This window comes from Heloderma suspectum, chromosome 3 (genome assembly GCF_057233095.1).
Source record: "Heloderma suspectum isolate Gila_16-S chromosome 3, 16-S_ref, whole genome shotgun sequence".
In the NCBI taxonomy this organism is placed as follows: domain Eukaryota; kingdom Metazoa; phylum Chordata; class Lepidosauria; order Squamata; family Helodermatidae; genus Heloderma; species Heloderma suspectum.
This window is the reverse complement of record NC_139460.1, coordinates 1,940,630-1,952,155: the sequence shown is the minus strand read 5'-3', so window position 1 is coordinate 1,952,155 and position 11,526 is coordinate 1,940,630. Positions and strand designations below refer to the sequence as shown.

Here is an 11,526-nt window from a genome sequence, read left to right as displayed (position 1 = left end):
TCTATCCACTTCCTCCCCACCATACATAATTGTATAGACCTCAACACTTTTCCCTACTTGCTCATCCTTTTGTCTAAGCTAAAGAGCCCCAGACGTTGGAACCCATCACCATACCGGAGCTGCTCCAGCCCCTTGATCGTTTTCTGCCCCAGCTCTACATGGCATGGGGACTAGAACTGTACACAGTCTTCCAAGTGTGGTCACCCCATAGATTTGTAATAAGGCATTAGGACATTGGCAGTATCATTCCAAATCATTTTCCTGTTTTTCTGCATTCCCCAGCATGGTATTCGTATTGCTCACAGCCACCAACACTGAGTCAATGTTTTCATCGAGCTATCCACCACAACTCCACGTTCTCTTCCTTGGTCAGTCACCACCAGCCCAGACCCCATCAGCATCTAGTGAAGTTAGGATTTTTTGCCCCAACATGCATCACTTTACACTTGCTTACACTGAATTGCATTTGCCATCTTGATGCCCATTCTCCCAGGTTGGAGAGATGCTTTCAGAGCTCTTTGCGGTGCCTTTTTCTTTTAATCACACCAAATACTTTGGAACCATCAGCAGACGTGACCACCTCACCGCTCACCCTTAACTCCAGATGGTTTAAGAACAAGTTAAAAAGCATCAGTCCTAATACAGTTCCTTGGGGGACCCCGCAGTTTACATCCCTCCCTTGCAGGAATTGTCCTTTTATGCCCACTCTATTATTTCTATTCTTTAACTAGTGACCAATCCCTGAGAGGACCTCTCCTGTTATTCCATGACTGCTAGGTTTGCTCAGGAGTCTTTGGTGAGGGACTTCGTCAAAAGTCTTTTGGAAATCCAAGTCAACAATGTCCGCCAGATCACCCTATACACACTTGTTGAATCACAGAACTCTAAAAGGTTAGTGAGACAGGGAGAAGTCTTGCTGATTCTTCTTCAGCAAGACTTGTCCTTCTGTATGGTTGACAATTTTACCTTTAGCAACAAGACCGGAATCTGAGTTTCTCCTCCAGGTGCCTCCTCCAAGGGAGGTTGGGGTGATGGCAAGCAGGGAGATGGCCTTTTGTGGTGGTCCACCTGGTGCCCAGTGAGATCTGTCTGGAGCCACATGGTCATCCTTTTGGGGCAAGGCCAAGACCTTCCTCTACTCCCAGGGATTGGACATCATATGATAAGGTTTTAACTGATCCTGGGATTTTATTGATTTAAAAAAAAAAATCTAATGCAAACGGTTTTTATATTATGTTTTATATTGCATTTTAAGGTTTTCACCTTTTGTAAACCACCCAGAGAGCTTTGGATACTGGGTGGTATAGAAATGTGATGGTGGTGGTAGTGGTGATCATGATGGTGATCATGATAATAACAGTAATTTCTACCAGTTTACCCAGAACAGATGTTAAGCTAACTGGCCTGTAATTTCCAATGTCCCGCACGGATATCTTTTAAAAAATTGTCATTACCTTGCCGGCTCTTTAGTCCTTTGGTGCATGTTGCATGTTTTTGTTAGAAGGTCAGCAATTTCACATGCAACTTCTTAAGAACCCTCAGACCCAGTGATCTGTCTGCCTTCAACTTGTCAGTAACGTCTAGAACTTCACCTCTTGTCACTGCTGAAAACACCGGTTGAAAGCCAGGACCTGTGATGGCGGAGCGTGACGGTGCCTCCCTGTGTCTGCCAGCAGGAAGGGTCTGGGAGGTCCAGCGGAGGCAGAATGTTGTGTTGGAGGGACCTGTGACATAGGTTGCTTGGAATCCCAGCTCAGCCTCCTCCCGGAAGCCTGGGGTGGGAGGGCATGAGTGCTGACGGAGACAAATGGGCTTGTCCTTCCATGTGTTGGGGGTAAAGCAGGTACTTCCTTATTTACTGAGAAAGAAACAATACCCAGGCTTTCCCATTCGTAGTGAGAATACACCATCACAAGAGAGCAGTACACGTCCTAGGACAGAGATCAACATGGTGGCCAAAAAGGGAAATCAGGAGCTCATAAAAGGATAGAAAAGCCATGATGTTAGTGGAGAATAAAACTGCCAGTGTCATGCTGCCCCTTACGCAAAGCTGTGGTGCAGCCACACTCGGAATGCTGCGTACAGTTCTGGTCACCACACCTAAAAAACGATGTTGTACAGCTGGAAAAAGCGCGGAAAAGGGCAACCGAAATGATCAAGGGGCTGGAGCATCTCCTCTGTGAGGGAAGGTTACAACAGCCGGGCTGGTTCAGCTTGGAAAAAAGGAGGGTCGGGGGAGACATGATGGGGTGTACAAAACTGTGCATGGTGTGGAGAGCGTGGAGAGGGAGACATTTTTCTCCCTCTCGCGAAGCACTAGAACCCAAGGGGGTCCTCCCCTGAAGCTGAGTGGTGGGAGATTCAGGACAGAGGAAGGGAGGGACGTGTTCACACAAAGCAGGGTTAAAGTATGGAATTTGCTACCCCAGGGTGTAGCGATGGATGGCCACCAATTTGGATGGCTTTAGAAGGGGGTTGGACACATTCCTGGAGGAGGATAAGGCTATCAGTGGCTACTAGTCCTGGTGCCTCTGTGCTGCTTCCAATAACAGAAGCAGTACACCTATGTACACCAGTTGCTGGGGAACATGGGGGGGGGGTGCTGTTGCGCTCATGCCCTGCTTGTGGGTTCCCGGTCGACAGCTGGTGGGCCACTCTGTGAACAGAATGCTGGACTAGATGGACCCTTGGTCTGATCCCGCCTGGCTGGTCTTATGTTCTTAAAAAGTCTGGGGAATTAGTGTGGTCTTAGCCTGGTGCCTGAAAAACCACAGAGAATGTACTGGGCAGGCGCAACATGAGGGGTTGGCAGTGGTGGGTGGGGTGGGGTGGGCAGGCAGGCAGGCAGGGTGTCAGTGGCCAGCGGGGGGGTTGGTGGCAGGGGGGACAGGGGGGGCGTCAGCAGCGCTATGCCAAAGGCCCAAGATTCCCATGGCAGTGGGCTCCAAGGCCAGGAAGTCAGAAGAGAGAAGGCGGCTGAGGACGCTGTGTCCTCTTCAGCAGACCCGGCACCGTCTGTGGTGGTGCATGAACAACAGCAGCAGCAACAAGGACAACAAAGGTAAAATGGCAGCAAGGAATATGGAACCACCACCACCACGTAGGGATGTTGGAGAAATCCTCCCCGCACCCAAATGAGGCTGGATCCCAAAGAATCCAACCTCCGGAGTCCACAGCGGTCCAGTTGCACTCACCTCTGCGCCCGCCAGAGTTCCTGCGGGGCAGCTCTCCAGCTTTCTAAAAGACGCGATAGGCTAATGGCGGCTGCCCTTAGCTTATCACAGGAAAATTACAGCCGTAAATGGTGCACCGTATGCCGTTTGCGGCCGTAAAGCACTGACTTTTACATAAATACATCTGCAAACAGCTGCAATTATGTAAAAGGATGCTTTACATCTGCAAATGGTGTAAAATGTGCCATTGACGGCTGTAATTTTCCGCGATGGGCTAATGGCAGCCGCCATTAGCCTATCGCATCTTTTAGAAAGCTGGAGAGCCACTCCAGCAGATGTGGAAGTGCTCCTGAGGAATCCGTGGGGTCCCAAATGGCCCAAATTGCCCTGCGGTGGACCCGCCCCCCCAGACTGGACATTGAGGGATCCCTATTTCCAAGTCATAGGAAGCAATAGTTCCACCTTATTCTGCACTCGTCTGACAGAGTCCGGGCATAGCAAAGGGCCCACTCTCCTGGGGCTTGGGGCGCAAGGCGTCCCAGCCCAGGCTGCAACCCCATTACCACGAGGAAAAGACTTGAGGCTAGAGTGTAGATGGTGCCTGAGGATATTTATAGGGATGAATTTCCCTATGTCTATGCACCCATTGCCCAGAGCTGGTGAGAGATGTCAGAGCCAGTCAGAGACAGCATTAGCTTAGCGCAGAACGAGCAACGTTCTCAACAGGGAGATGCTGCCCCGGGCCCTTCTCCAACAGAGAGAGTGGGCTGGTGCAGGTGAACTGGGAGTTGTCGTCTGAGAGACAGGAAGATTCCTGCTTTCCTGTGTGACACGCTCTCTTAAGAACTATCTGTCCCACAGCTCCTGGTGCATAGGCAGGAGGGAGGGACAAAGCATCAGGGGAGATTGATCCCTGGGACAGTGTGAGCAGTGCTGTTGGCCAGATTTACAGGTCCAAAATACATGCCAGGAAATGTCCACAGTATCCTACAGCTCTTTTTGAGAATGTCTAGTTAAGTGTTGCCTCCGATCTATCTGTCTGTCCATCCGTCCATCCTCAGGTCTACTTTTGGAAAAGAATATGAACTACCCCTTCCTACCTTTTCCAGTGTAAACTCACCCAAGCACCTCTTCATCTCTGCATCTACGGTGCAAAACTACGGTAGGCTCTCTAGAAACAGACAGCAGCAATAAGCTCCAAGAACAGCCCCAGGGCTTCCTCTCGAACAACAGCAGTCTTCAGCACCATCCTGGAGAAGGGTTCTCCCACAGGTGTTGGCATGAAGTCATGCGCATACATTTGGCTGTGGACTGGGGTCAGTTATAGGGGGTGAGCATGTGACTCCATGTTGCAACAGCTTCGTTGGCTACTGGTCCAGTGGAGGCTGGTGGCTCTGATGTCAACGGGGCTGTCAATCCACTCTGGGTTTCAGCCAGAACGCGAAAGGAGCTATCCGAGGAGCTGAGCCCCATCCCTCTAATAGGTTCAGGGCCTTGGAGAGCTCCTTTAGAGCGCTGAGTGGTTCAGACTGATGCCCAGAGCGGAATCACAGCCCCACTGACTTTGGGACCACCAGCCTCCGCTGGACCTGTCCATTTCCATATGGAATTCAACGTGCTGTTTGACATACAACTTGGGGCGAGCTTATCTGAAAGGCTGCATCCGTCCATATGGACCGGCCTGGGCTTTAAGCGCTTTTGGGAGGGGCCCTTCGTTCTGTCCTGCCAACACGTGAAGCACATGTGTGGGAAGAGCAGGAACGGCCTCCTTGGTGGCTCCCCCCAGGCCTTGGAATCCCGTGCCAAAGAGGGGCCCGTCTTTGACGACCTTCTGCCAGTAGGGATGTACGAATCCCCTTACCTGTCATCTCCGGGGTCTGCTGGGGGGGGGGGAGGTGATCCGTTCCTCCCCCCAGAATCCGTCCAGGCCAGCTCCACAGGGCAGGAGAAAGTCAATACGGCCGGCAGCCATTGCCGTGCCGTATCTCTGTGTAAGTCAGTCCCCCGGACGCTAATGGCGTAGTGGGCGCCATTTGTGGCCGTAAAGTTGGTCGATTAGCCTAAATGCAGCCATTCACTGGACACCATCTGTGTCCCTGTTCACGCCATAGGCTACGCAAATAGTTACGTAGCCTATCACAGCCCAAAACAGGGATGCAAATGGCATCGCGGATGCCATTTGCGGCTGTAAAGCTGGTCACTTAGCCTAAATGGCTGCACTTAGGCTAATCGACCAGCTTTACGGCCACAAATGGCGCCCACTACACCATTTGCATCTGGGGGACTGACTTACACAGAGATACAGCATGGCAATGGCTGCTGGCCGTATCGACCTTCTCCAGCCTTGCGGAGCTGGCGGCTGGCTCCACAGGACCAACATGGACAGGGATCTGACCAGGACAGATCCCTCAGGGAGGCGGAGGTGAGTGATCCGTTCTGCCGTGGACTCTGGGGGGCCAGAGTCCGTGGCGGAATTCTCTACCATCCCTATCTGCCAGCGCTGCCAGGCCAAGAGGTAGCCAGGCCTTTGGTCTCACAGGATGACATATGATGGCCACTGTAAATCCTTCTCAATTTATTCAACTGGCTGTTGTTTTATTGTTTTTATTGAAGGGTTTTACCTGCCTTGTTTTTGTATTTTTATTTGTTATTTTGTACTTTGCTGCTGTCAACATTTAGTAGGAAGGTGGAGGACAAATTTAACAAGACAGAGACAGACTTCTATGGGTAAACATCTCTTGGAGTTATACTTGCTCAACAGTCTGCTCTGTCATTAAATATGATGTCAGGTCACATTTTATTTGCGCTTCCCGAAGGCCATAGCAAAATATAAAGGCGCCAGAGTGTAGGTTTCCATGAAAATTGGACTTTGCTCCGAAGAAAACTAGATCAGTCAAACTTAGGAACATTCATGAAGTCCTTTCCCTCTTATTTTACAAGCAGCTGAAGCAAAGCACAACACTTGTAGAAGCACTACTGGATCCAAATCACGTATTAAAAATACAATCAACCACTAAGTTTTTATTAAGAGAAGGCTTTGGGTGTTCAAAATCATTGCTTCTCATCATTTTCTGGCCAGAGTAACTTCTGTGTGCCAGAAAAGATGTGGAATGTTTCCATGCATGGAAGCATCCGAAACTGGACATGGTAGGTAGAGGAGCATGGCCTGGATGGTCTGTGACAGCAGGAAGTGCATGCTTAAAGAGCGCGAGGGGGGCGAGGTTCACTTTAAATGCTCTGAGCTCACCTAGAAGAACAGACCTAGCTGCATGGCTTTGGGTAGACTTCAGGAATGTCGTGATATCTGTAGTGTTTCTAGACTGGAATAATTGAGTTGAAGGTGCGACGGCAGGCTGAAGGAAGACCTGGGATGAAAGAAGCCTGCACCTCAAAATAACCTAAGGGAGATCCGACACGTCCAGACTGCTGGGGGCCGCCCTTCTAAAGCTCCAGTATTCTGACGCCCTGTCCAAGTGCTCAATTGTGTGCAACATGACGTGAAGCGGCTGCTTCATTTCAACTCTTGTCCTCCCACCATCACCCATATGCCTCTCTTGAATGTAAAGAGCATCCACTCTCTGGGACTTTTCTCCAGTTCTTGCCAGTAGTCGCTCCCCCTCCACGTGTTTCCCAAGCAGCTGTCAGGTCAGGTGCTCACTTGGGGAGTGACTGTGGTGGTTCCTAGCTCTGCCACAGACTGGCCCTACAGGGAGGCAGGGGACGCCGCGGGGACTCGCCAAGCGCCCACCGAGACAAAGCGGGGATGAGTTGTGCAGGCAGCTGGGGGAAGGGGCTTGCAGGGCTCAAAGAGTCAGCGCCCTGCGGGCAGATGCTGCTTTTCGGATGATCGCTGCCTTGGTGCCTGTAAGAAAACGGTTACCACTGAACTGCCGGAAGTCTCTCGGATTCTCTCATCCTAAAGGAAACCGAGCCGCCCGGCCTGTAGCTGTGCCTGGACCGCCTCACTGGGGAAACGGAAGGACAGCAGGAGCTCAGAGGGATTTGGAGAGTGCTGAGCTGGTATCATCTCACACCCTTTTTTGTATCTAGCGCATCTGCAGTGCATTTTTGAACGAAAACGGGGAGCAAAGAAATGCAAATGGGGAAGTGGGAACTAGGAACCAACTGCAGCCTTGTATGAGAGAAAAACAATGCGCCAGAGAACTTATTTCATCTCCAGGCCCCTTGCGATCTTCCTTGCCAGCACCACTCTGGTCCTCTGTGATACCTCAGCAGCGTAGGTAAACCCTGGTGGTGGTGGCAGCTTCCCCTCTCAGGACCCAAAGGCCTCTCTGGGGACCAAAGGCCGCTCCAGTCCAGCACTCTGTTCACACAGCGGCCCCAGCAGGAAACCCACGAGTGGGATGACAGCGCGACAGCACCCCCCCTCCCGGTTCCTCACAAACGGTATGCGGGGGCATATCCCGCAATATAGCCTCCCCCAAGCACACACTTCGAAGACCTGATGAAGACACCGAGGCTGGAAAATGAACAGCGAACCGCAAGAGTCAGTACAAAAATTCACATGCAAAATTATATCTTTCTTTGTTTTAGATAAAAAAATCACATAGTTTGGATGCACTGAGAACATTCTTGAGTGCCCTTAAACAACTGGCTTTATCTCTGCTCAGATGGAAATGCCTCAGAGAAAGGATGTGGTCTGCTGCCACCACTAGGCTCTTCCTTTTGCCATTGCCAGAGACCCGTTTTTCTTCCCAGAATCAAAAAATGCTCACTGAACAGCGTTTGCCTGCCTGTCTCCAGACATTTTCTCTAGTGCAAGGCAAGGGGGGTGCGGATGCGCAGGTGGGTGCTGACCCGGGCGCACAAGAAGAGAGTGGGAGGAACATTCCGCGCTGGCACTGAACTCTGCGGTCCGCAAAGACCAGAGATGCCCTGGCGCTCATGTCCAGAAGCCTCTGCAAAGGGGAAAGCAAGGACCCGCTCAGTCCCCAGTACTTTCTCTAGCTGTCCTCACAGATGTTTCATTTGGGATTTAAGGGGAGATTCTCTTCACATGGCTCCCTTGGAAGAAATGTGCCGGGACTGTCTGGGACCGGCCCACTTGCCTCCAGCGATCAGCCTTTGCTCCTGTTAAAGGGGCAGGAGCCCTTTGGCCCTGGGCTCCCTCAGCACCAGCCCCAAGGAAATACCGGCCTGATTCTGACCGGCCCCCCTCATTTCCCACATGGGGGCAGGGGAGGGGGGAGGACACTGAGGCACGGGAAGCCACAGAGGGAGGGAGAGTCCTGGACAGGAGAGGGGTGCCGGGGTGCCCCTGCTTTCCCTTCAAATAAGGCCTGTGCACTGGGAGCAAAGGGGAGCCATGGCAAGGCCTCTTCCAGTCATGCAGAAAGTGGCTTCATGCCAAGTCAGACTGTCAGTCCATCTAGCCCAGAACTGCATCTCTTGATCGGCCTCTCCAAGATCTTGGGCAGACAGAGAACTTCCCACCGCCTGCCTCCGGCCCAATCCTGTCTCTGCAGCAGGGATGGGGAACCTCCAGTCCACGGGCTCCATTTGGCCCACAGAGGTTCCCATCCAGTCTGCGGAGCTCCCTCGGTTCCTCCAGGGGGTGGGGGCGGCCTCCAAGCCCCACCTCCTGGAGGGCCCCCCACGGGTATCTCCATCTGGCAAAGCGTCCCTGGTCACTCGAGGCAGCTTCCGCACACTGTGCTCTCCCCCGTTGCTGCAGGGTCTGCACCATGCATCACTTTGCACAGCTCATTCATGCTCCTCTTACCTTTTGCTAAGCCCCCCAGCCATTGTCACCTTTCCTCCTTGGGGAGCGGCTCCAGCCCCTTGATCACCTTGGTTGCCCTTTCTGCACCTTTCCCGCCTCCAGCTGCTCTTCGCCCCACCATGGCTGCTACTGATCTTTTCAAAAAGCAGTAGGGTCTCCTCCCATGGGTCTCCTGATGTCACATCCAGCTTGGTCCTGAGGAACGCAGCTGCAGCTGCATTCACTGGGCTTCTTTGTTCTATTTCTTTTCAAATGCATAAGGATTTCCATCTCCAGAACAAAATTCCCCTCCAGCATTAGCTGAGGCCAGTGCTGTGGGGTCTCCAGCATTTCCCGACAATGCTGCTGTGGGCTGGTGCACTGTGTGCTGCTCGGAAGCTCAAGCAGGGCACAAAAGCAGGACAGGGGTATATAAGTGAAACAGGAAGCACAGTTTCAAGATCAGCAAAGCTAGGTTGCTATTTGCTTGTTTCCCAATTTATTTATTCTTTTAAAGAGCAACATCACCCTTTGCTTTCTCTCAACACTTGTCCTACACCAGCAAATTTTTCCTTGTCTATGATTCCTATGCAGGCTACTTGAACCTGTATAGCAGGACATAGGCTGGGATTGGCTCTCCTCTGTCACCTGACCGAGCTTCATAGAATCGTAGAATAGTAGGGTTGGAAGGGGCCTACAAGGCCATCGAGTCCAAACCCTGCTCAGTGCAGGAATACAGGTCGGAGCATCCCTGACAGATGGCTGTCCAGCCTCGCCTTGAACGCCTCCAGTGTGGGAGAGCCCACCACCTCCCTAGGGAATGGGTTCCATTGTCGTATTGCTCTACAGTCAGGAAGTTTCTCCTGATGTTCAGCCAGAATCTGGCTTCCTAACACTTGAGCCCATTATTCCGTGTCCTGCACTCTGGGATGATTGAGAAGAGATCCTGGCCCTCCTCTCTGTGACAACCTTTCAAGTACTTGAAGAGCGCTATCCTATCTCCCCTCAGTCTATGATTCTATGATTCACACAGTGGCCCACCAGCTGTCGACCGAGAACCCACAAGCAGAGCATGAGTGCAACAGCACCCTCCCATCCATGTTCCCCAGCAACTGGTGTACATAGGTGTACTGCCTCTGATATTGTTTCTGATTTGGCTAAACAATTCTATGATTCTATGACTGGAAGTAGCATAGAGGCACCAGGACTAGCAGCCATTGATAGCCTTTTCCTCCCGGAATTTGTCCAATCCCCTTTTAAAGCCATCCAGCTTGGTGGCCATCACTACATCTTGTGGTAGCCAGTTCTGTAGTTCAATTCTGTGCTGTGTGTAGAAGGACTTCCTTTTTCCTGTCCTGAATCTCCCACCAATCAGCTTCATGGGATGACCCCATTCGGGTCTAGTATTATGAATTTAGGGATGTATGAAAGTCACTTACCTTTTACGAAATTTGATTCGCGGTGGGGGGGAGGCGCTCCGTCCCTCCCCCCGAAATTATGGCTGGGGGGGAGGCGCCCCGTCCCTCCCGCCGCGAATCCTGGCTGGCCAGGTCTGCAAATGGCGGCGGCCGTAGCTGCCTCCATTTGTGTCCCTGCAGTCAGCCGTGATAGGCTACGTAAATGTTTACATAGCCTATCACGGCTGAGTTAAAAAAAAACGAAACCATGCGTACGCAAATGGCAGCACCCATGGGCGCCGCCATTTGCGTTCCTTACTTGGGCACGTGTAGTCTACGTAAACATTTACGTAGACTATGGTGAAAATAAGGGGAACGCAAATAGCGTAGACGCTACGCTATTTGCGTTGCCCTTATTTTCACCGTAGTCTACGTAAATGTTTACATAGACTACACATGCCCAAATAAGGAACGCAAATGGCGGTGCCCATGGGCGCCGCCATTTGCGTACGTGCTTTTTTTCCCCCAAAGTCAGCCATGATAGGCTACGTAAGGATTTACATAGCCTGTCACGGTGTTTTTTGAAAATCTAGCCGTGATAGGCTACATAAATCTTTACGTAGCCTATCACGTTTGCTTGAGTATTTTTTTTTTTCTAACTTGGAAATGGCGGCGGTGGCAGCTGGTCGGAAGACCGGCCGCCGCCGAACTGCCGCCGAACCACTGCCGGGAGCCGCCAGCGCCAGGGACATTCGGGAAGGGTAAGTCCCATCCCGGGGGGGGGGCAGGGGGGCGGACCGTTTCTCCACTAATTTCGGGGGGCCGAATGCGTTGGCATTCGGCCTCCCAGAGATTCGTGGAGAAATTCTCCGCCATCCCTACTGATTCCTTGCCTGAGGAAGTAACTGCTTCACGGCTCCCTTATAGAGATCCTGTGTGTTAAATGGGGACTGGTTTCCATCTCTTTCCCACAACAAACCCATTGCTGTCTAGTCAGAACTAACTCCCATTGTGGTCCGTGAGGTCCTCTGGGTTAAAATGGGGGCTAGTTTCCCTCTTTGTGTTCTCCCCCCTGCCCCGCTTTCCCAGCACAAGCATATGTGTGTCTACTTGGAAGTAACCCCCATTGTGCTCAGTGAGGCTTGCTCCTGCAATGCAGGTGCATCTGGACTTTCCAGGGAAAGGAGAAGGCGGGGGGAGGGGGGAAGCCTCTCTTATTGGTTGAGCAGCCCCT

The 11,526-nt window shown here is 51.9% G+C and overlaps 1 long non-coding RNA gene across 1 annotated transcript in view; it reads left to right on the top strand.

Moving 5' to 3' along the window:
* Nucleotides 1–11,526, top strand: part of LOC146349206 (uncharacterized) — a 178,027-nt gene that overhangs the window by 95,793 nt on the left and 70,708 nt on the right. The window lies entirely within an intron of this gene.